Here is a 25,233-nt window from a genome sequence, read left to right as displayed (position 1 = left end):
CCTGTCAAGGCCCTGACAGACAGACAGACAGACCGACAGACAGACAGACAAGTAGGGTGACATCATGGTGCAGGGATAGAGAGCAAGACAGAGGAAGGGGGCTGACTGCCTGTCTGCCCCCAGCACCCACACAATACAGCAGGGCATCTGGCACTGGGGTGGTGGTGGTGGTGGTGGTGGTGGCGGGGGTCTGTCAGGACAAAGCGTTTACATCCCCCTCCCTGGAATATGATTATAATTTGTAAACGGAGGCTGAGACGTAAACGTGCGAGGCGAAGAAAAGGGGGCTGAGACGCTGGAGGAGAAGGGTGGGAGGGTGGACGGACACGGATTTGGGGGTAGACGGCAAAAGCGCCAACATATATATTACCCAAAGTAAAGTGCGAGGACGACTTCGGGATGGGAAACGCAGGGTTACCGGGATCCAGTGTGAGAAAATCTTAAAAGATACGGACAGATCTTCATTAACATTCTTCCGGCGGGTTTTGAAGAAATTTCCTTCCCACAAACTTAAATTGAAGCGGCTCAAACTAGTAGGTGCAGTGGTGAAATCTCTGTGTGTGTGTGTCTGTGTGTTTGGGCATGTCACTTGCAGCTTGTTAATTTGCACGATCCAAGACGAAGCAATTGTGCCAACGGGATAGAAATCAGTGTCATAATAACCCCCTCCTCTCTCTCTGTCTCTCTCTCTCTCTCTCCGCGGCGGCCCCCGCCTCTTGTCTCTCTCCGTCTGAGAGGCTGTCTGCTCGCTGTGTGCATACAAGTGTGTGTCTGTCTGTGTGCATACATAAAATAAATGAGCTGTGCGTATGCATTGTGCGAGTCCACAGGCCCTGTGTATATATTAGAAAATGTGACTTGACCCTGGCAGGCTGAGGCAGGGTTTCTGCGTCGCACTGGGCGTGGGAAAAAGGGGAGACCTCTTTTCACAGCTGCTCCGGCCGTTGCATTGAACCAATGGAGCCCCCCCCGCCCCCGAAACCTGCCTCCGCTGCTAATGCCCCCCCCACCCTCCCCTCTTTTTTTCCCATTCACTCCGCAGCCTGCTGCCTTTCAGCGGTACCCCCGTCCCTCCCTCCCGCGCTCTGTTCGTCACCCCACCGTCGCAGCCACCGCCGACCCACCTCGCCCATTCAGCCGGCGTGCATTGAGATGCCAGAGGCCTCTGAGCTCTAAGGAGGCGAGGAGGAAAAACTGACTAATGAAATAAAGCGACTAATACCAAGTAACCAAACTCATTTGCTCGCGCGCGTTTACCTCGTGAGTTTCTCCGTTTTTGTTCTCATTTCTTTCCTCGCATTGTCTTCTCTCTCTTCCCTCCTCCGAGCCCCTCTTGCACTTTAATTTATGTTAACATGCGCCACCACTCTACACTCAGTGCCTACACACACACACACACACACACACACACACACACACACACACACACACACACACACACACACACACATTCGCCTCCTCCCTCCATCCAGTGTATTCATTTGAAGAGATTTATTTCCTATCAAGGCGCATAATGCAGAGGGTATAATTCAAATCAACTTTTAAAAAAACAGCCAAGCAGCGGCGCAGTTTATGTATACAAAGCTGGAGAGCCGAGGGAGAAAAATATATATATAAATAAAAAAATCCCAGCAAACAGCGGGGTATTAAAAGCAGATTGCCAACTTTAAGAAGCCATGGGTGGGCGGTGGGTGTTTGGTTTTGCCATTAACGCTTACCTATTACTGATACACCTCACAATCAGCCTGTTTAAACACAGAACGCAGCCTTCATTTCTTTCAGATACACTCCCTAATCTGACAACGCAACCATGCAAAAGGCAGGATCAGAGCGGAATCACCAAACACACTCTCTCTCTCTCACACACACATGCAATTTGCTGGAGAAACTTTAAAAGGGCACATAATGTGCAGAATAACCCCAACAGATTCTCAGGAGCAGTCCTGTCGGGGCTGTCTAGCTACCCCGCTGATACACCAGGCGTGCTGAGGAAATGTTGAGAAGCAGCGCGGGGGCAGCGGCGGAGGGGAAAGGGAGGGGGGGAGGTTGTAGCCGAGAACCTGAAAGGACTCCATCTCCCTTGGCCAACATGCCATGACGGTGTGGAGCAGCAGTCTGAATTGGTTTCTCTGGGGTGGCGGAGCTAGAGAGGTGATGGCGAGATGAGCCCGAATGGGGATGGAAAGGGGTGGGTGGGTGGACTGCGTGTGGTGGTGGTGGTGGTGGCGGGGGGGAGGGAGGAGATACGGTACACTGAGGTATGTGTGTTTGAGGGAGAGTCAGAGAGGGAGATGGCAGACCGGATCTGAGGTACTGTAAATGAGCGGATTACTGCTTCCCCTCTTTTCCAAGTCTTTTCCATATACATGAGAGTGCTCGGCTGTGGAGGCAACACTGCTACGTGTGAAATCACACATCCTCCGGCCCGACACTTACTTCCCATACGACCAGCCGTAACACATGCACATATCGGAACACACGGCTCCTGTGAGGGTAAAACAACAAGGCAGACCCGTGCGTGCCAGCTCTTAATTGCCGTTATGAATACAAAGAGGATGTGCAGAGTGTCACTTCTGGATTGATGTGTCTCCGCGTCAAATTTAGCCTGTAGCCATGCCTCCACTTCTAAAGCTCGTGTCCAACCAAGGCTTGTTTGCATCGATTTATCTAGTTTGTGGATATGATATTGACTAAGTAGACCGGCAGCCCTTATCGAGTCGAGGCGAAGCGAAGGAGGTTTAAGAGGTGGTCGAACGCTATGGAGGAGGATAGCCACGGGCGGTGAAATCTCCTCTGATCTTCCCTTGTCTGATTTCTCGAACGCAACTCTTCCTCTGGGGGGGGGGGGGCGTGCTGATATAGAACTAGGCCAATGTCACAGAACGCTCATCTAACCCTGAGGGGGAAATTTAGAAAAAAGAAAGGAAAAAAAAAGAAAATCAGTTCTTCTGTTTCTCCCCCGATGATGGACCCTCATTCTCGGCAGATAGGGCTCCGTCTCCCTCTGCTCCCCTTCCCCGACGCCGCCTCCATCGCTCCCGTCTACTTTGTTCTCCGCAGGAGGTTGAACATGCACGAGCTGAGCAGCATTCTCGACCTTGATGGCTCGCTATAGCAGCTGTTAGGAGAGCGAAGGCAATCTTTAGGCGTGTCACTCAACACCGAGAAGGGGAAGCTCAGGAGGAAGCGAGTGAGTCACCTAGTTCTGGTTGCAGCCTTCCATCATCCTCGGTATTATACGCTGTTATGAAAACATGCGGCAGGTAACGTTTCGTCGACCACTTTGAGGAGTGGCTGTGACAGCTGGAGCTAAAGGTCTGTGCGGATCCTGGTTTACAACAACGTGTATTCACCGTGTAAGTTTGCTTTGTACGAAACAGCGCATGCAGCCAATGCTAATACAATAATCAGGAAACTGGATGAAATAATCACAGCGCACCTTGAAAGTATACAAGCCACAGAGTTTTTGGAAATAAGCGCATGAATCTTGGGACAGAAAGAGAAACGCGGATGGTGGTACAAGGCCCGGTCGGACAGCAGAGGGCTGAAAAGCACGGGTTACTTTTGAGGGGGGAGCACAGAGGGGAGGAAGGGAATTAGAGGCGTGAGGGACTTAGCCACCCTGGCAGTCTTTCCACATGAGCACACCTTGCGCACACACCAGGCAGAGGCCCCCGCCTATGTATACTTAAAGGGATAAAAAGCGCGGACAAAGGAATTAAAATATAGATTACACAAGTGGCCACCCTGCGTCTTATCTGGCAAAACCGAAGAATCTAACAAATTGGATCAGACGTTATGCGGCGGGGGGGCGAGGGGCGAGCGAGGAGGGCGAGGAGGGCCAACCAGGAAGTGCAGAATGAGAGGCACGTCCACGTCGATGAGTGATGAAATCAGGACTCTGTGCACAAAAGGGCCTCGAAACCAACAGGTCCGCCGGGTCAAGCGCACCGATATGAAAGTGAAAGAGTTCAAGTTCAAGTGTGTCAACAAAAAGTATTCTGAAGTCTCACCTGAAAGTTTGGAGTGATGAAGCGTCGCCCTGACCTCCGTCTGTGACCTCTGATCCTCGGAGCAGGAGGTGGTGTGTGTCTCTGCTGACCTGCTGTCCTGCAGGTTCAGACGCAGGCCTGCAGGATGGTGTGTGTGTGTGTGTGTGCGTGTGTGTGTGTTGCTGTGTGACTGTCTGCATCCACAGATTCCTGCAAAAAACAGAAAGCATGAAGATGAGAGAGAGCAGGTCACAACCTCCCTGTGATCCTGCAATAAATAAACTCTTATCTTTAAATTGTGGTATCATTATTATAAAACCTGACATGCTGCAAATATAAAAATAAAATGTAAGACCATGAATTTTTATTTGATTGTTTTTATCTATCTATATATATATATATATATATATATATATATATATATATATATATATCACAATATCTGGGTGTCTATTGAGGCAGAAATATTATTAATAACAATAATAATCAGAGTTACAAACTGCTGTACAATTCATGATGAAGATTAAGATTTATAAATAAAGCAGGAAAAGAAAAACTGAAAACTCCAAATGGAGGTCAAATAAATGTTTAAAGAAAATATAAATGTACTGTAATTAATGATGACACATTAATGTTTCCTAATAGAATAATAAATGCGGCGCATATTGCAGTATTGAAATATAAAAGAAAATCGTAACGGCAAGTTTCTTTATATTCCCTATTTCAACTGTCAGTCATAATGCATGACAGTACCAATCTCTTCAACACACACACACACACACACACACACACACACACACACACACTCCCTCACAAACACACTTCACAAGCGATTACACAAAATACTGAAAGATTACATCCGCTGAAACCTGATGTCCTTTGCGGGTTTAGAGCCTGCATGTCAGCCTTTCAATTTTTTTTTTTCCTCTTTCACTTGCATGGGTCAGAGGCTGTTGCTAGGCTACCAAACCAAGAATTCATAAGTTCAGTGAAAAGGTTTATATAGGCCACTGCAATTCAAGGTAAAATGATAATAGACAATTGATAACGCCGGAATATGGATTCGGATGATATGGAATCAAATAGGACCGTGAAGCAAAAAGTGTTTTCGGATCACAATCAGAGTGCAATAATGGAAGTTTTAACAATTATATAATAAGAAATAATAATAATGATAAGAGTCAGGTGTATATAACTTAAATAAAATGTTCAAATATTCTTTTTTAACTACAATTCATTGATGTCAAATTGGAATTATGCTCATAGTGAACACAACCATGACAAAATGTTTTCCAGGAAGTACTCTAAATCCCAAATTTAGTCAATTTTGACACAAAGACAGAATTTACAAAAGCATATTTTGTGGGAAACAGAAGTCAAACACCCTGATATTGAGCACAGTCTTGCGATAAAGTAAAATAGAAAAGTTGGCCGCCAGATCTCACACTGTGGAAGAAAACAACCTATTCTGTAATCAAAGGGGTGCTGTCGTGTTCATTGGACTATGCAGAGGCCGAAAATGAGGCGCTGAGGGTGCAGTGACGACGTGCACATGCAGAGAAGCGCAAATGTTAAAATAAAACAAAAACATGCAGCCTCGCAATCTAGTGGCCGAGTGTGACACAAACAAAGATAACATCTATAGGATGGGAACTGGGGCCGTAAAGCTTAAAAAAAACAAAAAACAATGTGCTCTGCTCTGCGGAGAATAGGAACGGCTGCTTTTTGTTTCCGTGCAGCTACTACAGAGCTACAACATGGAAAATATTCAACGTTATCAATACAGTGCAGAGACAGAGAGCTTAGGGAAGGAGGGGGGAAAAAAGAGATGTGGGGGGACATTTCTGACATATCTACGCTTCAGCAGGAAAGGCTGCAGACATGACAGGTTGGTTAGAAATGCACGGCGTGCATGCATAACCACATCTCCCCTCCCGCTCTCTTCTTCTTCTTCATGGTTTTTCTCTCTATTTTTATGGTGAGCATCACAATCGTAAACAGCACGCACAATAAATCCAAGCAGGTGGAATTATAAAAAAAAAAAAAAAAATCTCACACGCATTTAACAACAGATAACAGATAAATCACACGCAAGACAATGGGAGGTGTAATGCAGCTTTATGGCAGGTGTTGCAAGGCTAGACGTAGACTAGACTGGGCTCCATCTGGTGTTGAAGGGCCTCCTCCTGATGGTGAAGAGGGCCCAGACAGACACATATTAATGTGGGAAAACCCCACGTCTAGCCTGCCTCTCAGACTGCATTTCAATCTCAAAGGGGCTCTCCCCATATCCTCCATTTATTACCCCTCAGCAATGCATTAATTTCTACTGCTACTGGGGGGGCGAAAAGGCTGGGAGGGCGGTGCTGTTGGCGCCGCGTGTGGTGAAGCCATAGCACAGGACGCCATTGTCAGAAAACAGAAAACATGCCGTGTTATTAATGTTTTAGCTCAAAGGAGCAGTATGTAGCGTTGGGGGAAGAAAAAACCTGAAGGAACTGAATAAACAAACTGTCTTTGTTTTCACAACTGAATGAACTGAATGAACTAACTAACTTTGCGTATCTGTGGCGGACCCTGCCACCTCTTCTAGCTCCAAACAGTTCTGGGACTTTACTTTCCTCTGAGAACAGCTCGTTTATTCAGTTATGAGAAGAAAAAAATAAATACTCCTGATACTCCTAATACTCCTTGTATCATCGCCTCATTAATACTGTAAATATTACAATTCTAAGTTTGAATTTCTTTCTCCATGACAACACAGTGCCCCTTCCATATTGCAATTAAGCCCCAAGAGGACGGAAGGGACGCGTGTTTGTGAAATAAATGGGCAATTTCTGCACACATTTTTCATGACCGCATGACTGAAACGATACAAGTTTTTAATTCTGTGTATAAAAAATACTGTCCCGATCACTGGTTCCTGTCACATTAAAAATTGTGGGTATCCCGATGCTCCTGCAGAGCCTCCTTGATGAAAACTATTCATTTTCTGCCACGCTCTATTAAACCACCACAACTATAACTGCACGGCTCCCACTGATAGCTTGAAATGATCATTAATATCATCATAATTACAACGGCAGACAGCCTATCGTTTCACATCGCGCCCCGTATTCACAGTCATTCATATTCACGCGCACAGAACGGCAGCGAGGGGGAGGTGGGGGGGGGTAGAAGCCGGAGACATTTCCATGCTAGCTCCTTCTCCACCTGCCCTGCTCTGTGACGCAGTAAGCTGGGGCCTACTAACAGTAGCACCAGGCTGTGAGCTGCTGCTACACACTCACACACACACACACACACACACAAACCCACACAATCCACTCTGTGCAGAGCCACACAGAGCAGCTACAGCGTTAGCAGCTAGCACAGCTTGTTTAAAATTCAACAGGCTCCACTTCAGAGTGCAACCTATCACTCAGGCAGTCCTGGAACCAGACAGGAGCTCCTCTCTGACTCGGATTGGAGAGGAGGGAAGGGGAAGATGGTGCGCTGCCCAAACAGCATCGCAAAGCAGGCCTGGAAACCTGCCGAACCCTAGCCCCTCCAAAATCTCTGCCCCGGGCCCGCTGCTCGGATAAAACACACTTATTGGTGATGTGTGTTGTGGTGTCAGCGACCAGCCCGCTCTCATCCTGTGCAACATAATAAACCGTGTAACCAGCAATGCATTTGTTTCCCACGGGCCTCCTCCTCAGCAGGGTGAGACACCGTTTTGTTCTCTCTTGCTCCTCCCAAAGCTGCTGTTAATAAGTGCATCAATCAGCACTAAATCCAGGGATATAAGAAGATCCCTCTGACAAACACCCACTGAATCACAATCCGGTCTCCTTCTGCACTTCATAACATGCGACACATTGCTCTGATGACCTGCTTCGAGTTCACCCGATCAGCACCGGACACTCACTGTGAGCCCTGAGCGTGCACCTGACAGAGGGCTTATTTTCTCCACACATCAACTTTTCAGAGACTGAATATAGTAATCTTTCCCCCATTTTTTTCCCCACACCGCCACACAGACAGGCCAGGCAGCAAAGGGGATGGGGGGGGGGGGTGTAGAACACGTGACTCCCACGAGTCGTCCAATCAGGTGCTTCTCCAGCCACATCTCACCTCTTAGTGATCATCAGCATCCAACTAAACACACAAACCATCAGACAAATGCCGGCGAGGAGCTGCTGTCTCGTGACTAAAAGCTTCCATTAAAGAGAAACAGCGGAAGCACAGTCGTCTTCCTCATCATCTTTCTCATCCTCATCATCATCACCATCACTCTATGAATGGAGCCTGTCTCCGCTCGCTAACTACTGTCACTCCACGCAATCCCCCGTCAAAGAAAATCTATCGCTATCAGTCCGCTTTCGGTGAAGTGTGTGGAGGGGTGGGGGGGCGGTGTTCTCCTCTGCACCGGCTCAGGTCCAGAGGAGGCAGGAGGCGTTTCCTCGGCGCGATGCACGGAAGCTGCCGCCGCCGCCGCCGCGGGCTCCCGGTCCTCCGTGCAGGCTGCATCCATCCATCGGGCTCTCCGGCATCGGCATCACCTCCTCCTCCTCCTCCTCCTCTTCTTCCTCCACGTCGGTCCCGGTTCCGGCTCGTTCCGCCGTGACGACTGCAGAATTAGTTTATACATTCGGTTCTCTAGCTTTATGATATTACATAAACTCATACAGCTAGATAACCAAAGAGAAAAACTAACCCACGTCTCTTAAAGGGGCCGCTTCCGCCGCCGCCGCCGGAGCTGCTTGTGTTGTGGTCACATGGAGCCATTGCATTCCGCCTGCATGCATGCGCACGCCTCTCTCTCTCTCTCTCTCTCTCTCTCTCTCTCTCTCTCTCTCTCTCTCCTTCTTCTTCTACGCTCCCCGTCCCCCTGTCTCCAGATCTATCTGTAATATTCACACACAAGAGCTGCTGCGCGCATGCACACAGCTCTCGGTTGTGGGTAATATCCTGTTTCATTATTGCCTTTACGCGTAAAGACTCCAGCCTCGCCGTGTCCTCACGCTGCTTTCCTGGAATAGCCTGCGAGCTGCATCTTCACCGTGAGGCTGTGTTGGCCAAAACAAAAACAATAGCAAGATGTCACAACCAAAACCGCCAGCACTCTTAAAACACCGTTTCTGAACAAAAAAAAGCAATCCCATCCTCCTCCTTCTGTTCCCCAGCACCAGAGGTGAACTTCCTCCCACTCCAAGCCTCTGCAGGGTGAAGTCATCCAGCTGCAGGAGGAGGATGACACATCCGCATGTCATCCATGTAGCAGGAGACAAAACTAGCCGCTAATGAGCTTAATATAGCGCGCTGATAAGAGCACATCCTCACGTCAAGTTTGAGCCCTCCGGCCGAGATGAGACATGGCACAACAACAGCACCCCCCACCCCCCACCACCACCACAAGCAAACCCAGCTTTATGATTGTTTTAAATGCCAGCTCACATCGACCCATCGCAAAACCACAGACCATCGTTTCCGTATTGACCGAATTAATCCGCGAATTGTTTGAAAAGCATGACAAACTGGCGCACACCGAGCGGAGTACAGTGGAGAGGGGAGAGGGTGGCCTCTGGATGAATGTCAACGGCAGGACCTAGTGGAACAAGTCCAGCCTCACTGGGTGTCACTGGGTGGACTTTGGATTAGTTTGGTGACAGGCTGACAAGTTGAATCTGGCCTCTACAGTTCTCTGCAGCCGCCCAAAAAGAAAAGGAAAAAAAAAAACAGAAAAACATGGCGAGTGTGCAGCGTGGATTTGACATGTTTCTATACATGACATACATCTGCTGGCACAGACAGGTAACTAGTCTGCAGCTCGGGTGGTCTTACAGGCGAGATGAAGAAGAATATTTCAATTCAACGGTATTATTTTCTTCTTCTGATAAATGCCTTTGAACGCGTTTTCTATCAAACAGCCTTGAAGTGAGAATAAACACAGCATTCTCACACAGAGCGAGGCTGTTTCAGACCGCTGTTTCCATAGTCGGACAGCCACGTGCATGTTCCTCCTTATCAATTAAGACAAAAACTATAAATCCACCAGGCTCTCACGTGGCCTCCGCCTGATGCTTCCGGTCCTCCACCGTGTGAGATACCGCCACACACACACACACACACACACACACACAGACGTAAAAGCCCACTTTTACGCACAGCTCTCCCGCCGCTGCGTGCGTGTGCATCCTTTGAGGAATAATCGAGGGGTAAAAACGTCCATGTCAGTGTCAAAACAAACGCTGCAGCAGAGCCCGAGGAAGTAAAAAAAAAAAGAGAGAGAGAGAGAGCAAAAAGCGCCCCGGCTATCAGAGTGTCAGATGCGTGGCGCAGGAGGCGGGGGGCCGCCCGGAGGGGGTCAGAGACGCGCGGTGTCCACAGAATTAGGCATGGTCATTGGCAGACACACACACACACGGGTGAGCGAGCGGGAGATACGAGGGGGACACGGCGGGCATGAGGAGGAAACAGAAGGTAGAAACTGAACACACACTGGAAGATACTAAAGGACGCGCTGGCATCACTACACATGCCTTCAAACGCGACCAGACGCATCCACCACCATAAAGACGCACGGAATGGTTGTTTGATCTCAATATGGAGCCTTCTAACATTCACTCAACACCACAAACTGTCCAGTAAAAACAGCAACGCTATTCAAATCAATTCGAGCTTTGTCTTAAATAGCGAGCAACAACAGCACAGTCCGGTGACCGGACGAGGGCCCTGCACGACACATCGCACAGCTAAAGATTACTTGACGGTAAACTATCCGTCTTCCGGCCACACGGCGCCCGCGTGCACAAGGACAGAGAGTTTGTCCCCAAACTAGCAGCGAGTCACGTGACCTGAGGCCGGTAACAAACCTGGCAGGTGACGACAGCAGCACGGCGTCACTGTGGCACAGGGCAGGTGTTAGGTGTTTTTTTGTTTGTTTTTTTTGTACAAAATTCTAAATCATCAAAACATTTTCTGGCAAAGAAATCAAACACCTTAATTCTACTATGTTGTGTATTTTCGTATTTTTTCTAAAACGCGTCTACAACGAGTCCTTCCTCCAAACGTGTGTTTTAATTAGTCCAATCAGGGTCTGAGACTCTAATGAAGGAATTATAAAGGCCGACTGAATCGTTACTGTGCGGCTCAGTACCGTTTTCTTTACATTAAAGCCTTTTACTGCCACATTAACAGAAACCCAGCGGTGTGTCAGTCTGTCCCCTTTAGCCCCAGTAAAGATCCACATTGACAGCTAAAATCTTATTCACAATTATGAAATGTATTTAGAATGATGGAGGGCTCAAACTCCAACGATTAAATACGAAGTAACGAGCCTCTCCCAACCTGTTTCCACTGTAGCTACACAGCGCCAATACTCCACTGTGTGACCTGCAATATTTTCTCTAATTTGAATTTTAATCAGCTCTGCCAGTTTCCTGTAGGCCTGCAGATAAAGTGTCGTATAAGGGGGGAAATATTTCAGGGGGAGAGCTCTGAGGAGAATTTTAGAAAAAAAAAAAATCTCAGACTTTCTCAGGCTGAAGTGTTTCTCATCAGAGGATACACAGGAAGAAAATTATCTTCTTTTCAAAATAAGAACAGAGATTACTGAGGACTCTGTTTGAGATGAAAATAATATAACGTGGGAATTTTCCTTTTATCCATCACATTATGTGAACTCCCATTTTAAGTCATAACTACTGTTAATAACAATGACGTTAGACGTTTATGCGATTATAAATGAAGAAGAAGAAATATAAATATACAAATATTTTTCAGCTATAAATGTGTCTAAATGAATAAATAAAGAATAGTCGATTTGTTACATCGCTGTGATTTTGTAAGTGTGTGTGTGTGTGTGTGTGTGTGTGTGTGTGTGTGTGTGTTCTCCTCTACCTGATGGTACTGTACATTAACACTGACTGACTCTCATCAGCCTCACGTGAATCCATCTGGACACGCCCCCCTCCGGCTGCGTCACGTCCTGCCGGGTCGTACAGTACAGTCAGGTGTGTGTGTGTGTGTGTGTGTGTGTGTGTGAGGGACCACACTGACACTGACTGACAGCTTTCTATTCTATTATTCTATTTATCGCGCCGTCTTCTTATTTTTTCTATAAATTTGTCCTAAACATTAAAAAAATAAAATCCCACCCAGTATTTCAGGCACCTGCCGTGTTTACTTGTTTGTTAATAGCTCCGGGTTCGCGGTGTGTAAACAAGATGACGTCGACGAGAAATATTAAATTCCTCTTGTCTCTTTTGTTTCTGTCACAGCTAAATTTTAAAATCCATCAAATCAAAGACGCTGAAAGACTAAAAAAGTATTTTGTTCAAGCTGCTGTGTTGTAGAAACCCGACTGGAGTTCAGAACCTCCAGCAGCAGAAGAAAGTGGAGTCTCTGTCCTTGGTGCTGAAAACGAAGGAAATTAATTCACGCCGCTGTTTTCAAACTGCAGGATGAGAAAAGGAAAAAAAAAACCTGAAATACTTTGGGTTGATTGCTGAAAATAGAATAAAATGTGAATAGTAAATATATTTCTAAATTAATACCGAGTAGCCGTGAGGACGTGGGGAAAAAAAATATTTTCATATTCTCATGGATGATTCTCAGTCTCACAGAACACTGTGGTCCAAATGAAGCAGAGCAGTTGTGACAGCATCTAACCTATTTCCCAGTTAAATAATGAAATAAATCACACTGAGATTAATCCGACCTCCATCTGCAAACAGACGCCGAGAACCAAAGCCACTTGTGTTTTTGTTTAACTGGCGAATTAAACTGCAAACTAACGCGTTTAAACTCGAACACTGTGATTAAATGTGATTATAATCAGCCGAATTTTACCTCCGATTCTATAAGTTAATATGTTTAGTTTTCGTGTTCGTGGTGGAACTGTGTGTGCTCGAGTTAATTTAAGTTAAATCTCATAAAACCGTTTAATCGCTTTAGATTGAGCGCAGCGCCAGGTGTTATTTTTAGTGGAAGTGTTTAAGGGAGATTGGCAGCCAGTTAAGGCAACGCGATTTATATTAAAGGCCTACACCTGTTGCACTGTGCAATATAGAAAGAAAGAAAGAAAGAAAGAAAGAAAGAAAGAAAGAAAGAAAGAAAGAAAGAAAGCTACCTTTTTAAAATCTTTTTTAAATGTTACACAATTCTATTAGACTTAATTTAAGTAACTAAATTTAAAGCACTCCAACAACAACACACTAACACATTTCTAAATCCTATTATTATGATTCTTATTATTATCATATATATAATATTAAATATACCAGGTGTTGTATATACAAATAATCTGACATTTGTATTAATTTTTCAATAATAATAATAATAATAATAATAATAATTTTCTCATCCATAAAAGTGAAAATCTTTTTCTGAGGCATAATAAACTGACATATCAAAACATTATACACCTAAAAAAAAGAAGAAGAAGAAGAAGAAGAAGAAGAAGAAAGAAACTCGAAATAAAAGTGACTTTCTGTGTCTCCAACAATTTTGAAGGCTCTCTATTGTAGTCAGCTGCAAAAAAAAGGGGGGCTGGTTAATTAATTTCACACTGTAGCACCGGAGAAGATTTTCCCACAAACAAGCGACCAGAAAAAAAGAAAAAAGAAAAAAAAAAAGGAGAAAGAAAAAAAAAATCTCTCCAAAGAAAGAAAGAAAAAAAGTCAACATCAAGTTCAACAACGTGCTGGTGCCTCATTAGCATCACAATGCTGTCTGGGAGCGCACAAGTCTTTCTTAACAAGAGGCTCTGGCGTCAAGTCCCTCCACCTCCCAGCCAAGGGGACATTTTCCCAGGCTCTGCTAACAATCACACAACTGTTTGCTTTATAAACGCCAGCTCTGGGGCCACTCAGCCCGCCTCATCAGCGCTCAATGGATGCTCCCGCTAATATGGGATGGAAGCAGCCTGCTGCCACTCACCGCGTCAGGACTCACTTTATTTTGAAAGGGCCACTTTGTGTTGAACTCACCACACAATGCCATATTTCTGTAATCATTTATACATTTTACAATTATTATTATACCTGCCACATTATTATTATTATTATTATTATTATTATTATTATTATTATTATTATTATTATTATTATTATTGCCTAAAGGTTAATAAACACCACAAATCCACAAATAAAACGCTAAAATAAGATCATACTTACAAGCCGTCAGCTTTGAATAAAATCCCGCAGTCTTTCCAGATCAAGTCCACTCAGTATTTGAACGCAACTTTCTACCATCAACCTCTCAAGCGTGCCCAAACTAGAAGAAGCCAGAAGTTCCAGGGAGGAGAAACCCAAAACGCTTGCGAGCCTTCGCCGACAACGACCCGATCCGAACCCGCAGAAGTGTTGGGTTGTAAAAAGACAGCGGCTCTGCTTTTTTGCTTCAGTGGGACCAGAAGAGGCCGAGGAGACTCTGCTGCTGCCAGCATCCCCAGCATCTCCTCAGCAGCCTCCGATGACAGTGTGCGCGGAGCTGCTGCGTCGCTGGTCCCCTCCCCTCCTCTCTCTCTCTCTCTCTCTCTCTCTCTCTCTCTCTCTCTCTCTCTCTCTCTCTCTCTCACACACACACACACACACACACACACACACACACCGGCTGCTGTGGGCGACGTGCACTTAAAACTCAGACACATTTCGCACCCCTCAATGTGAGCCGGTGTCCATTGTTCTCCCTCTTTAGTTGCATCGTTTTTTTTGCAGCACTGAAGGGACGCGCGGAGCGACGTGCTGCCTCCTTGGCCACGGCTGCCCGTCGGTGGAGGACACGGGGGTGGTGGAGGGAGGCACCTTGGGGGACACATGCAGCAAATCCTGAATTGGGATTTTTTTTTCCTGTCGGGTGCAGGGAAAGAATGCATCACAAAGCTTTGAGCTTGCGATGCCGTGATGTTTCAGCACCTGACATGCAGTGTTACCGGCGCTGTCACTGACGTGCCACAGAAGATGCCTCCGCTCCTCATCCACAGCTGACTCCATCCTCCCTCTGTCCCCTCACAGTCAGCGGCTCGCTGAAGTCCTCGGAGGCAGGCTTGGGCAGCGAGAGGAGACCTCGACCGAGCGGTGGTCTCCAAACGTGCACCTTGCGTGCCTGAAGCACCTGAGTCAACAAGAAGACCGAGCCAGATCGAACCACTAACCGGCAGAAACGACTGCAACATCTGAATGGTGTAGTTTCCAAACGCTTCTGGGCTGGTCGGAGGGGAGAAGACGCAGGACAGAAACGATCTGCGAGAGATGGAGATCGTCAAAGAGCGGCACGCAGGCAGCAGGAGCGGAGAGTGTGATGCTGCTGCCGCAGCCTCAGCAGCACCAGGAGAAGCAGATGCTTCCCCCGGAGCTCGTGCGGGTCACGTTGCTTTACGTGGTGCGACGTGCTCCCCTCTTCCACTCTGTGCGTAACGGTGCGCACGGTGGACACTCGTGTGCCAAATGTCAGCCATAAAGAGAGTAAAAACTGCTGAATGAAGCCTTTCGGATGACAGAAGTACACAATGCAGATGCAGACGGAGGAGAGTCAATGCTGCGCGCATCAAAACTAGCCTTTGAAATGTGCGTGATCGTTGCGTGCTGACGTCAGGCGCACGGATAGGTCACTCTAAATATGTTGCCCAGTGCGCCTGTGTGGGATCCACGGCAGAGACCAGAGATTCACTCGTGGGGTCTCAACAAGACTGACTTGTGTTAGAAAGTAAAGTGCAGCGTTTATGGTCACATCTTTATTATGGGGCGAGAAATAAATAAAGACAATTTTGACTTCCTAATAAAAGTCTTTTTCAAATGTGTGTGTGTGTGTGTGTGTGTGTGTGTGTGTGTGTGTGTGTGTGTGTGTGTGTGTGTGTGTGTGTGACAATACGAATCTAGCAGGGGTCATAATATGGGTCATAATAAAAATCTATACAACACTTTGAAATCCGAAATTATGATGATGAAAATGAAGCTGAACGTCTGAAGTAAAAATAGGTCGCAGACTGTCTTTTATTCCACTTCCATTAATTCAACATTGTAAGGAAGATTACAATTATCATGACTGTTATTAACATTACAATACAGCGATATTAGGCCCAGTTCACACAGGCAGATTTAAATAATGTTTTTTTTTCTTTTATTTCTCCTCCACACATCATTCCTGACGACATTAGAAATAAAGGTTCTCTACAAAATAACACCAGAGAAATGTAGTAAATCACATTTTATATCTACACATCTACATTTACCTGTGATTTTACATTCACTCTATAAACCACAGCCGGTTGTGGTTAAATAAGAAGATTTGAGTAAATAATTATGAGATATGAACACAGTCAATCAACAGAGTCCTGTTATAAGTAAACTCATTTAAAGAGCGCTGTTTTTTTTTTTTTGTTTTTTTTTTTAAATTCTACCTTCATGACTGAGTTGAAGCTTATTTTAACGTTACACGTTACACAAAGCGTATTATTGGATGTAACGACAGCACATCTCCGGTCACAGCCCGTGCTGGTCGCCTCAGTGGGGCTGAACAGCGACATCTATCGGCCGAGAAGCAGCACTGCAGCTCGGGGGCCCCGCCTGTGTGAGGCGACACTGGCCTAAAATCCACATTATACTGAAACCAGCATAAAACAGCGTGTAAACTTCAATTAATAATAATCCCAGTAATACAGCGCGTACACGGACAGACATGAATACATCCAAACTGTTCAGCGTTGCAGGTGAAGCCGCCGTGTGTCTGACGGAGGAGGTGGAGGCCTCGTCTTTACATTTATATGAATTTATTCAAACTGAAAGAAAAAAAAATGCTGATGATGTTTTTGAGCATTTTATTTTTGAAATGAAACGCCAGGCAGTGTGACAGCAGCCTAACGAGGTCGATATATCTGAATGTTGATGAGTGATTAAAGGCTTCCTACATGAGTGGACAGGACGGCCTTACATGGTGCTGCAGGACGGAAAGAATCAGTCTGTAATTGTTGGGATCCGGCTGAAAAAAAAAAAAAAAAATACACGCGTTTTACCTGGAAATAATGATCCGGAGGACTGAATGTACATGAGGACGGAGCAGCGTCATGTTAAAGCCCGCAGTCATCAATACAGCAGTGAAACAACAGGCTGATGTCTGACATACGTATGTTCATACGTAACGAGGGATGAGTCTATATTATGGGCCTTATAAATAACATAAAAATGGAATTATTTTGTGTCTCTTTTAATAGTTGCTGTTTGCGTATTTTCTCCAGCAGCAGAGGGTTTCTACATGATGAGAGGTGTAGGTGCTGAATAAATCCCCTTAAAACTGCGTCAGTCACCCACAAATGTCCTATTTTGAAATTACATTCCCAAGATTTTTAGATGTATTTTTTTGAACAGTGTCGCCAATAAATCCCGTAGTTTGATTCAGAGTCATGAGACTAAATCAACAGTAATTCGGTGTCATGTGGCCAATTAAAGTTACAACTGCGTATTTACAGACTGAGGATAAATAAACAGACTGATTACTTTGATAGATGTTGGCTTTAATGGCGGAAGTAACGCCGAATGATTAAACAGAGGTGGCAATTTTTTTTCCCCCACAAATAACAAAAATATCCTTAATTTGTGTTGTTTTTACATCACTGGAAATTATGTTTATCCAAATAATATACTAGTAAAACGTTTTATGCCATATCAAATATAATAGAAATAACAATTAAACGAATATTGAAAGCAGTAAAATGTAAATACAGGCGCCAAATGAACGATCAAAGCTTATCAGAGGAATTTAGACTGAGGAGCATTAAGAGCATTTTTCATTCTGGTGGTTTATTTGTCTTATTTTAGGCTGAAGTCTGGCTGCTCCTGTCCCCTTAAAATACCTTAAACAATAATATAGGATATAATAATAATAAGGAATAATGTCTGGTGTTTATATTGGCACTCATGTATTTATCGTTTTAATGGATAAGACTTAATATCTTTAAAGATTCCACAGTTTTTACATTTCTGACTTAAACTTCTTATCTGTCATGTAGCCTAGATTTATTGATTATTTCAATAATAGTAATGATACTAACAATAATAACTTTTCTCTTTATCTTTTCATATGTATTTGATTGTATTAGTTGATACCATAACTCTACACACACACACACACACACACACACACACAACACACACACACAGAGGCAGAAATGATCAGATATAATTGTCCTTATTCGAGCTGCCTCCACTTTGCCCCTGAATATATTCATTTCTGTCAGATTTGTATGAGTGTTCCGTCGTCATGCGTGACCACACCGAGCCCTGTTGGGTTCAATTGTCAATAACTGACCAATTCAAGTGGCCACTTCTGGGAATTGTAATGGCCGCTCTTCAAAGGAGCCTGACCTGACACGGGGACACGGAGGTGTCAGAGGTCACACATGAAGACCAACAGGGAGCAAATGTTTGTCCTTCCCCCTGTCATGATCTCAAATTAGCACCTTACAGCAGCTCATTGAAACCAGTCGTCGTTTGGCGATGACAGATTTTAAATACTCTGTTCCAAATACTGGGAAACACTCAACACAGTGAGCTCTGTGTAAATACCACAGATGTGTGTTAGCCAGTTAAAATACCATATTTCAGCGTGGTATCCCTGCATCTGAAGGAAATGCTTGTGAGGACTAAATATTTTTCTAAGTGGTGTTTTGTTTTGTTTTTTTCAGTTACCAGTGAGAACTGCAAATTAAGAGCAGTAACAGCGGGCGTCTCTGCTGAAAGTCCGGCAGCTCTCTTAAAACTGTTGCAATGTCTCGGTGGTGTTTGTGTAACTGGACCATCACCGCTGAGATGATTACAGGAGGTCATGTTGGTTTTCTTCATGCTGAAGTGTTGCCTGATGTTTACAGACGTATGGGAGAATCTTTCATTGAGAATAAAAGTGGATTTGTTCTGCCAGCATGAAGCATCTGCCAGTTAATAAAATGGCAACAAATAGAAAAAACAAATGCTGTTTTTACATGATATAATATGGAAACACTTCATAATAACCATCGCTATTATTGGGTAAATTGGTGGAAGTGGACTGCAATAATTTTGGATATTGAAGGAATAAAGATGAAATTGTTACACTTTATAATAATCACTGTTAAGGAATGGTAAATGTATAATAAGCATACTTAAACATTAGTTAATAGTTATAGAAATGCTTTATAAACAATTTATTAAACATTTGCAAATATATATGAACATCAGTGGCAGCCTTATATTTGCCAAATAATGTTTATAGTTGAACTACACAGTATTATTAACCATTTACAAGATACATACATCAGTTGTGAGTTTACAATAAAAACATCTTAATAAATGTTTTTTAAAGCATTTTATTGTTTGTTAACAGTGAAATAACTATAAACTAAAGTTTAATGCACCATAAACCCACCATCTTTAAATGATGTTTTTTATAAAGTGTTACCAAACACTTTAATCTCTCTTTTTAAACTGTTTGAATTACTTGGTGATATTAATGTTACTGGAACAATGTTACAGATCTGCAGATGTGTTTAAAAGAAGTACACTTGGTTTTCTTGCCTCGTGTTGGAGACGCATGCCTGCATCTTTCTTTTAGAATTTAAAAAAAAAAAAAAAAGGATGCTCTTTGGTAGCAGTTTATAAAAAACTGGCAACACATACTACAACAAATGCATTGTTTTCACATCATATGATACCACAGTATGAAAATAACCTAGTTCTCACTCCACTGAAGAAGCAGATTCTCCACAGATGAGTGAGGAGAGTTTAACATCCAGGGTCTGTTCGCCAGTAAGCGTAAAGAAACACCCACAGCCTGCTGCATTACGCTGGCACAACCACACACAACGCAAACACACCCTGCGCCGTAGACACACTCAGCAGAAGAGCTCAATCGTCCTGATGTAAAGACTTTCAGGGGACCAGCAGCACCTCAGTGTGCCAGTAAGGAAATCAGGTGAATCAAATCAGACTCTTCCAGACTCAACGACACGTAGAAGAGGCAGCACGTTTCTCTCATGTCTCTAAGTCTACAGGTGGAAGCCAGAGAGGCATGCTGCAGATGTTGTGTGTCCAGAACAGATAAACCAGCCTTCAAGTACCAGATGTTCAACTTTAAAATTAAAGGGGCACTAGGCAGTTTTTGGGGAAGAAATTCAAACCCAGGATTTTATGGTTTACAATATCAATGAGGTGATGATAACAGACTTAAATCAGGATCTCACTTTTGATGTTTAACATTGTCAAACTCAGAATTTTGATATTTGCAACACTAATGACAAATATTCATTTTTACAATAACTGAAAAAACAAGCTGTTCTCAGAGGAAAATTCGGTTCCCAGAACATTGTTTGGAGCTAGAAACAGTATTAAATTAAATTGTGTGTTAAGGTCAGTTTACTTATCCAGTCATGAAACATTTTTTTCTTGTAAATTTGGTTCGTTCAGACGAACAAAAAAAAAGTGAATGAAGTGTCTTAAAATTTCCTTCCCAAAACCAGACAGTGCACCTTTAAAGTCCAAATAAATCAAAACTCAACAACAACAACAACAACAACAACAACAACAACAACAACAACAATAACAACAACAACAATAATAATAATAATAATAATGATTAAAAAAAAACAAAAACTTACATTGCAGCAGCAGCAGCTTCTTCTTCTTCAGCTGCTGTGAGAGAGGAGATGTTGGCTCATTCCCCACCATGTGAAAACAGACTGGTGTTCCTGCTGCTTTGCTGGTTTAATTGGGAACAGGCTGAAGTTTATGCTAATGAGCGCTGACATCAGTCCTAACAGCCTCCGCTCCATAAAGGAGAGGAGCAAAGGGCCAAAGTCGCGCCTCTTTTCCCAGGAAACTCCGCCGGTCAAGTTCAAGCGCAGCACAGCAGCTCCACGGCCGCACGATTGTCATTCAAAACACGTCAATGGATGTCGCAAACTCACTGGGGGAGGAGGAGGAGGAGGAGGAGGAGGTGGGAGGCCCACAAACACATTTAGCTCAGCTCCAGGAATGCGATATATGGCTTATCAATTATAACAAAAGCAAATGAGAGCAGCTCCAGTTGAGTTTGAGACTGAAACATGAGCAAAAAACTGCACATCATCAGTCTGACCTCTCTAAACACACAGTTACAGGAGTATATACTTTAGTTTTAATTAAATAACTATAAATACATGTACTTTTCTTTAAAGACTGTTTAAATGGGGCCTATCACCAGAATTCTTCTTCTTCTTCTTCTTCTTCTTCTTCTTCTTCTTCTTCTTCTTCTTCTTCTTCTTCTTCTTCTTCATTTCCCTTCCCCCATTTTTCTTCTGGTCTTCTTCCTTTTTTCTTCTTCATCTTCTTCTAATTCTTCTTCTTCTCCTCCGTTTCTTTTTCTTCTTCTTCTCCCCTTTATCTTCTTTGTCTTCTCCTCTTTTTCTTCCTTGTCTTCTTCTCCACTTCTTCATCTTTTTCTCTTTCCTTGCAATGAAAGCAGGAACAAGCCATTACACCATATATTCTCTCTCTCTCTCTCTGTCCCTCTCTTTTATATATTATTTATTTTATTTATTTGTTTATATCCACCACAGAGGATTAGATGAAGAATAAAAATGAATGAATTTGTTTTTTTAGATAAATAAGAAAGGGGTTTGTGTATCTCAAATTCTGTTCATTTGGTATAAAAGAGCATATGTGCAGAGACGTGTTCATTTGCCAGATGAGGAACAAGAGCAACAGTTTCAGATAAAGCATGTACATCACCCATCTGTGCACGCTGGCTGCTGGATCATCCGCGGGATCATCTATGCCACAAACACTCGCCGAAATTGAATTAGCAGGCATTCATTTGCGTAATTACAGTGTAAGTGTGCAACGAGTCATATCGTCCAAATCCAGAATCTGTGTGAGGACGAGCCAAAGCAGCGGCTTAACACATCACAGCAGAACCGGGCCCTCGCTAATTCTCTGCTGTTCGGCTCTAAAGCCACATACAGTCGGTCATTATGCAGATATGAAGCCTGTAAGCAGGCGGGCTTTACATCTGTGTGCGTGTTTTGTGTAGGATGTTGTGTGTACATGCATCTCATTTCAGAAATCCACAGCCTCAGTTCTGCTGTGATGCGGGGCCGTAAACTGCAGCACGAGATGCCTTTCTACATCTCAGAGCTAGGCTGGTCTACAGAAATGTGCTGGGCGTATTGTTTTAACAGTCACAGTAGGTAAACGTGGTGTACATGAGAACATGAATGTTGGCTGAATTCCATTTAGTAACAACAGTGTTGACGTTCTGTCAAAGAGGTCTATGTATCGTGATGCAGAGCGTGCTAACCAGCTAGCTCCGGCACGTCCTGTCTCGTAACACCCATCGTACGTCAAGAGGCAGATATATGCTTCTCTTGGTTAAGAAGAAAACAAAATAAACTCACAAAATGTAAAGAAATCGGATAATCATGCTTGTTACTTGATGAGCTTTCACCTCCCTGGTTAAATGATGGTAAAACACACTCCAGTCAAACTCGACATAAACTGAATAAAACTCAGTTTGGTTTCTCTTCCTGCAGTCCCCTCTGGTTCGGTCAAACTAAATCCCCAATTCACAGAGTAAGACACAAAAAATATTCCAGCTCCTCACTGTGTTTTCACTCTATACCACTGACGTCCAATTCGCTCCACATTTTACAAATTCCCCCTTTAAAGACCATTTCTGACTCGCTATCACGCTGGAGAACAGAGCCATAGCTAACGTTAGTGACAAACCTACAAACTAATGTTCTTATTTTGGCTTTTAGAAATGCAAATAGTTTGCAAATAGACTCTTGAAACTCTGTTCCCTGTCTTTTTTACAGTAGAAAACTTGTAACTTGTAAAGCACTCATTTTTACTGAACACGTGCAACAATAAATGCAACATCTTTGTTAAGGAAGGCATACAGACGGGCGTTTGCCTGGCGCCAGCGTATCCGACACATACGACCGTGATATTTGGCGGGACTGTATGGAGCACTGACATTAAGGACCAGGCAGAAGGACAGTGTGACTGCAGTGAATCACCTTTACGGACTCCTTTCCTGCCTTCCTTGTGACATACTGTATGCCTTATGTTTGGTAATTAACAGTCATGAGCCTCGGTCCTCTTTTGAGATAAATCCCTGTGACAAAGCAGATCTGGTTCCCACAGCTATCCAACCCCCCCACCGCAGTTAGCAAAGAGACAAAAAGGAAAAAGAGCGGGGAAAATGAAGGGAGACAGAAAAAAAACAAAAAAAACATAGTGGTGGTGGGAGTTTCCTTTGACGGGGCACCATTGCAACATTTGCATATATTCAAATGGGGCGATGAATACCATGCACGGGGGCAAACAAAGACGGGCCAATGGGGAGGGCCGCATCCCCGCTGCGGGCTCAGAAGCAGCCGCCGGTCTCCCAGCAGCTCCCTGGGAGAGACGCGGGGAAGTGGTGTGGGAACCGAGAGGCCCCCCGAGCTGGGCAGAGGGAGGGGAGCCACTTGTAGCCCGTGGTGAATTAGCATTTTATTTGTGTCCATTTTCCTCAGTAATTTCTGCCCCGCTACTTCAGCCACAGATGGCTAACATGGCAGAGGGATTAGCATTTGTGTCAAAGATGATGATTATGGAAGTGTTTTTTGTTTTTTTTTTCAGCCAGACAGAGACGTTTTCTTCTCACAGTGTGACTGCCATGTTAATGTTGCAGAATATTGCTGTTATTTCTGTATATTTTTATGCTGCCTGCCATTGACGGCAAATGTTGGTCTTGAATAAGGGACGTGTTAGATGATGTCAGGATGTTATGGCACTAAATAAAATACACATTGCTCCATGTTGCAGTGCATATAAAGTGGTCATACTGTACATGCAAATGCTCTAGATCTTCCTGTCTGTCCATAAACACACAGTGGGAATTAAATCGGTGGCAGCAAAAGATGGACAAACCTTTATGTATTTAAAGGTACATTATGTAGATTTGGGGAAGACATTTTAATCAGAGGAGACAAACCTGAATGAACAACCTCTATTTGTTTTCATGACCTGAATAAACGAATTGACCCTTAAAGAACAACACAAGTTCATACTGTTTTTCTCTGTTTATGTGTGGCGGACCCTGCCACTTTCTAGCCTCAAATAGTGTTCTGGGGACCTTATTTTCCTCTGAGGAAACTGGTTATTCAGTTATGGATTAAATAGATATTCATGAGTTGGTAACACGACATCATTAATATTGCAAATATTGAAATTCTGAGTTTAAAAAAAAAAAGTGAGATCCTAATTTAAACATGATCTCGCTGCTTAGCCTTGCTCAAAATCTGACAAACTCATCGCCTCGAGGCTGTTGGCTGTAGTTGCGTCAACGACACTCAGACGCAGAGTTTGATATTGAGCCCCGATGACTAATTTCATGTGATCTCCGTCTACAGACGCCTGTCCTGTGGTGCGTACGTGCCCACCAGAGATGCTGTTGCTTCAGCGCACAAAGCTCCATTTGATCAGAATTCAACAGCCCTCATTGAAATGTCATGCTCTCGTGCGCAAATTCACCGGGCAAAGGATCAGACACATCTTCAGCAGAAGGGGTGCCACCAATTAGCAGAAAAGTGGGAATTCAATCAGCTCGAGCGGACCACCCAAATAACACGAACGCACATGCTAAACACAGATTTGAATGTGGTGAATGGTTTTTTTCGGTAAAAGATCTCTTTGGAGGGCGTGCTGCTGGAAAACACTGCTGGAGGCACACGGGCCACTGGTTTACAGGGGATGAGCTGACATTATAATGCATGTACAGACCAGTGTGTGTGTGTGTGTGTGTGTGTGTGTGTGTGTGGACAATGACTCTCAGCCAGAGTGACCAAGCATACCACACATGGAGGACGCACCAGTGCACCCAGAGGCTCACATCCTTCTCCCCAGCACCTCATGGTTTACAAGAGATCTAACAACATAATACAGCGACAAATCACAGAGATGTAAACTTTGTCTACCGCTTCAAAGATAAACCGCGGTGGTATTATAAAGTATTTCCTTATGGTTATCCTTCCGAATGGAAAAATAATACTTAATTTCATGATAACACCAACATGTGTGTGTGTCCCCCCCGTCCCTGGTGTGCTTTAATACCAGAGTAGAGAGCAGAGCTGAGGAGACTTTAAGCTTCTCCATTTGCATAATGTTTGTTTCCACCCAATGAAAAGGTTGAGATACATGATGGTGGGAGCATGAAACATGGAGATTATCATTAGGAGGATCTCACAGAGGTGTTCGGGGGTATT

The 25,233-nt window shown here is 44.1% G+C and overlaps 1 long non-coding RNA gene across 3 annotated transcripts in view; it reads right to left on the bottom strand.

The window, feature by feature from the left end:
* LOC119027996 overlaps positions 1-20,815 on the bottom strand; it is a 46,136-nt gene extending 25,321 nt beyond the window's left edge. For 2 of the 3 annotated variants that reach the window (XR_005077541.1, XR_005077542.1), the window contains exons 1-2: positions 14,153-15,720; positions 4,014-4,202 (exon numbers count right to left, since the gene is read on the bottom strand). This is a non-coding gene — a long non-coding RNA (uncharacterized LOC119027996). Of the gene's footprint in view, positions 1-4,013; positions 4,203-14,152; positions 15,721-20,601 lie in introns of those variants that run through there. The other variant, XR_005077543.1, reaches the window with a different exon arrangement.
* Between the last annotated feature and the right edge of the window lie 4,418 nt (positions 20,816-25,233).

Source organism: Acanthopagrus latus, chromosome 11 (genome assembly GCF_904848185.1).
Source record: "Acanthopagrus latus isolate v.2019 chromosome 11, fAcaLat1.1, whole genome shotgun sequence".
Taxonomy (NCBI): domain Eukaryota; kingdom Metazoa; phylum Chordata; class Actinopteri; order Spariformes; family Sparidae; genus Acanthopagrus; species Acanthopagrus latus.
This window is presented reverse-complemented; position numbering and strand designations above follow the sequence as displayed.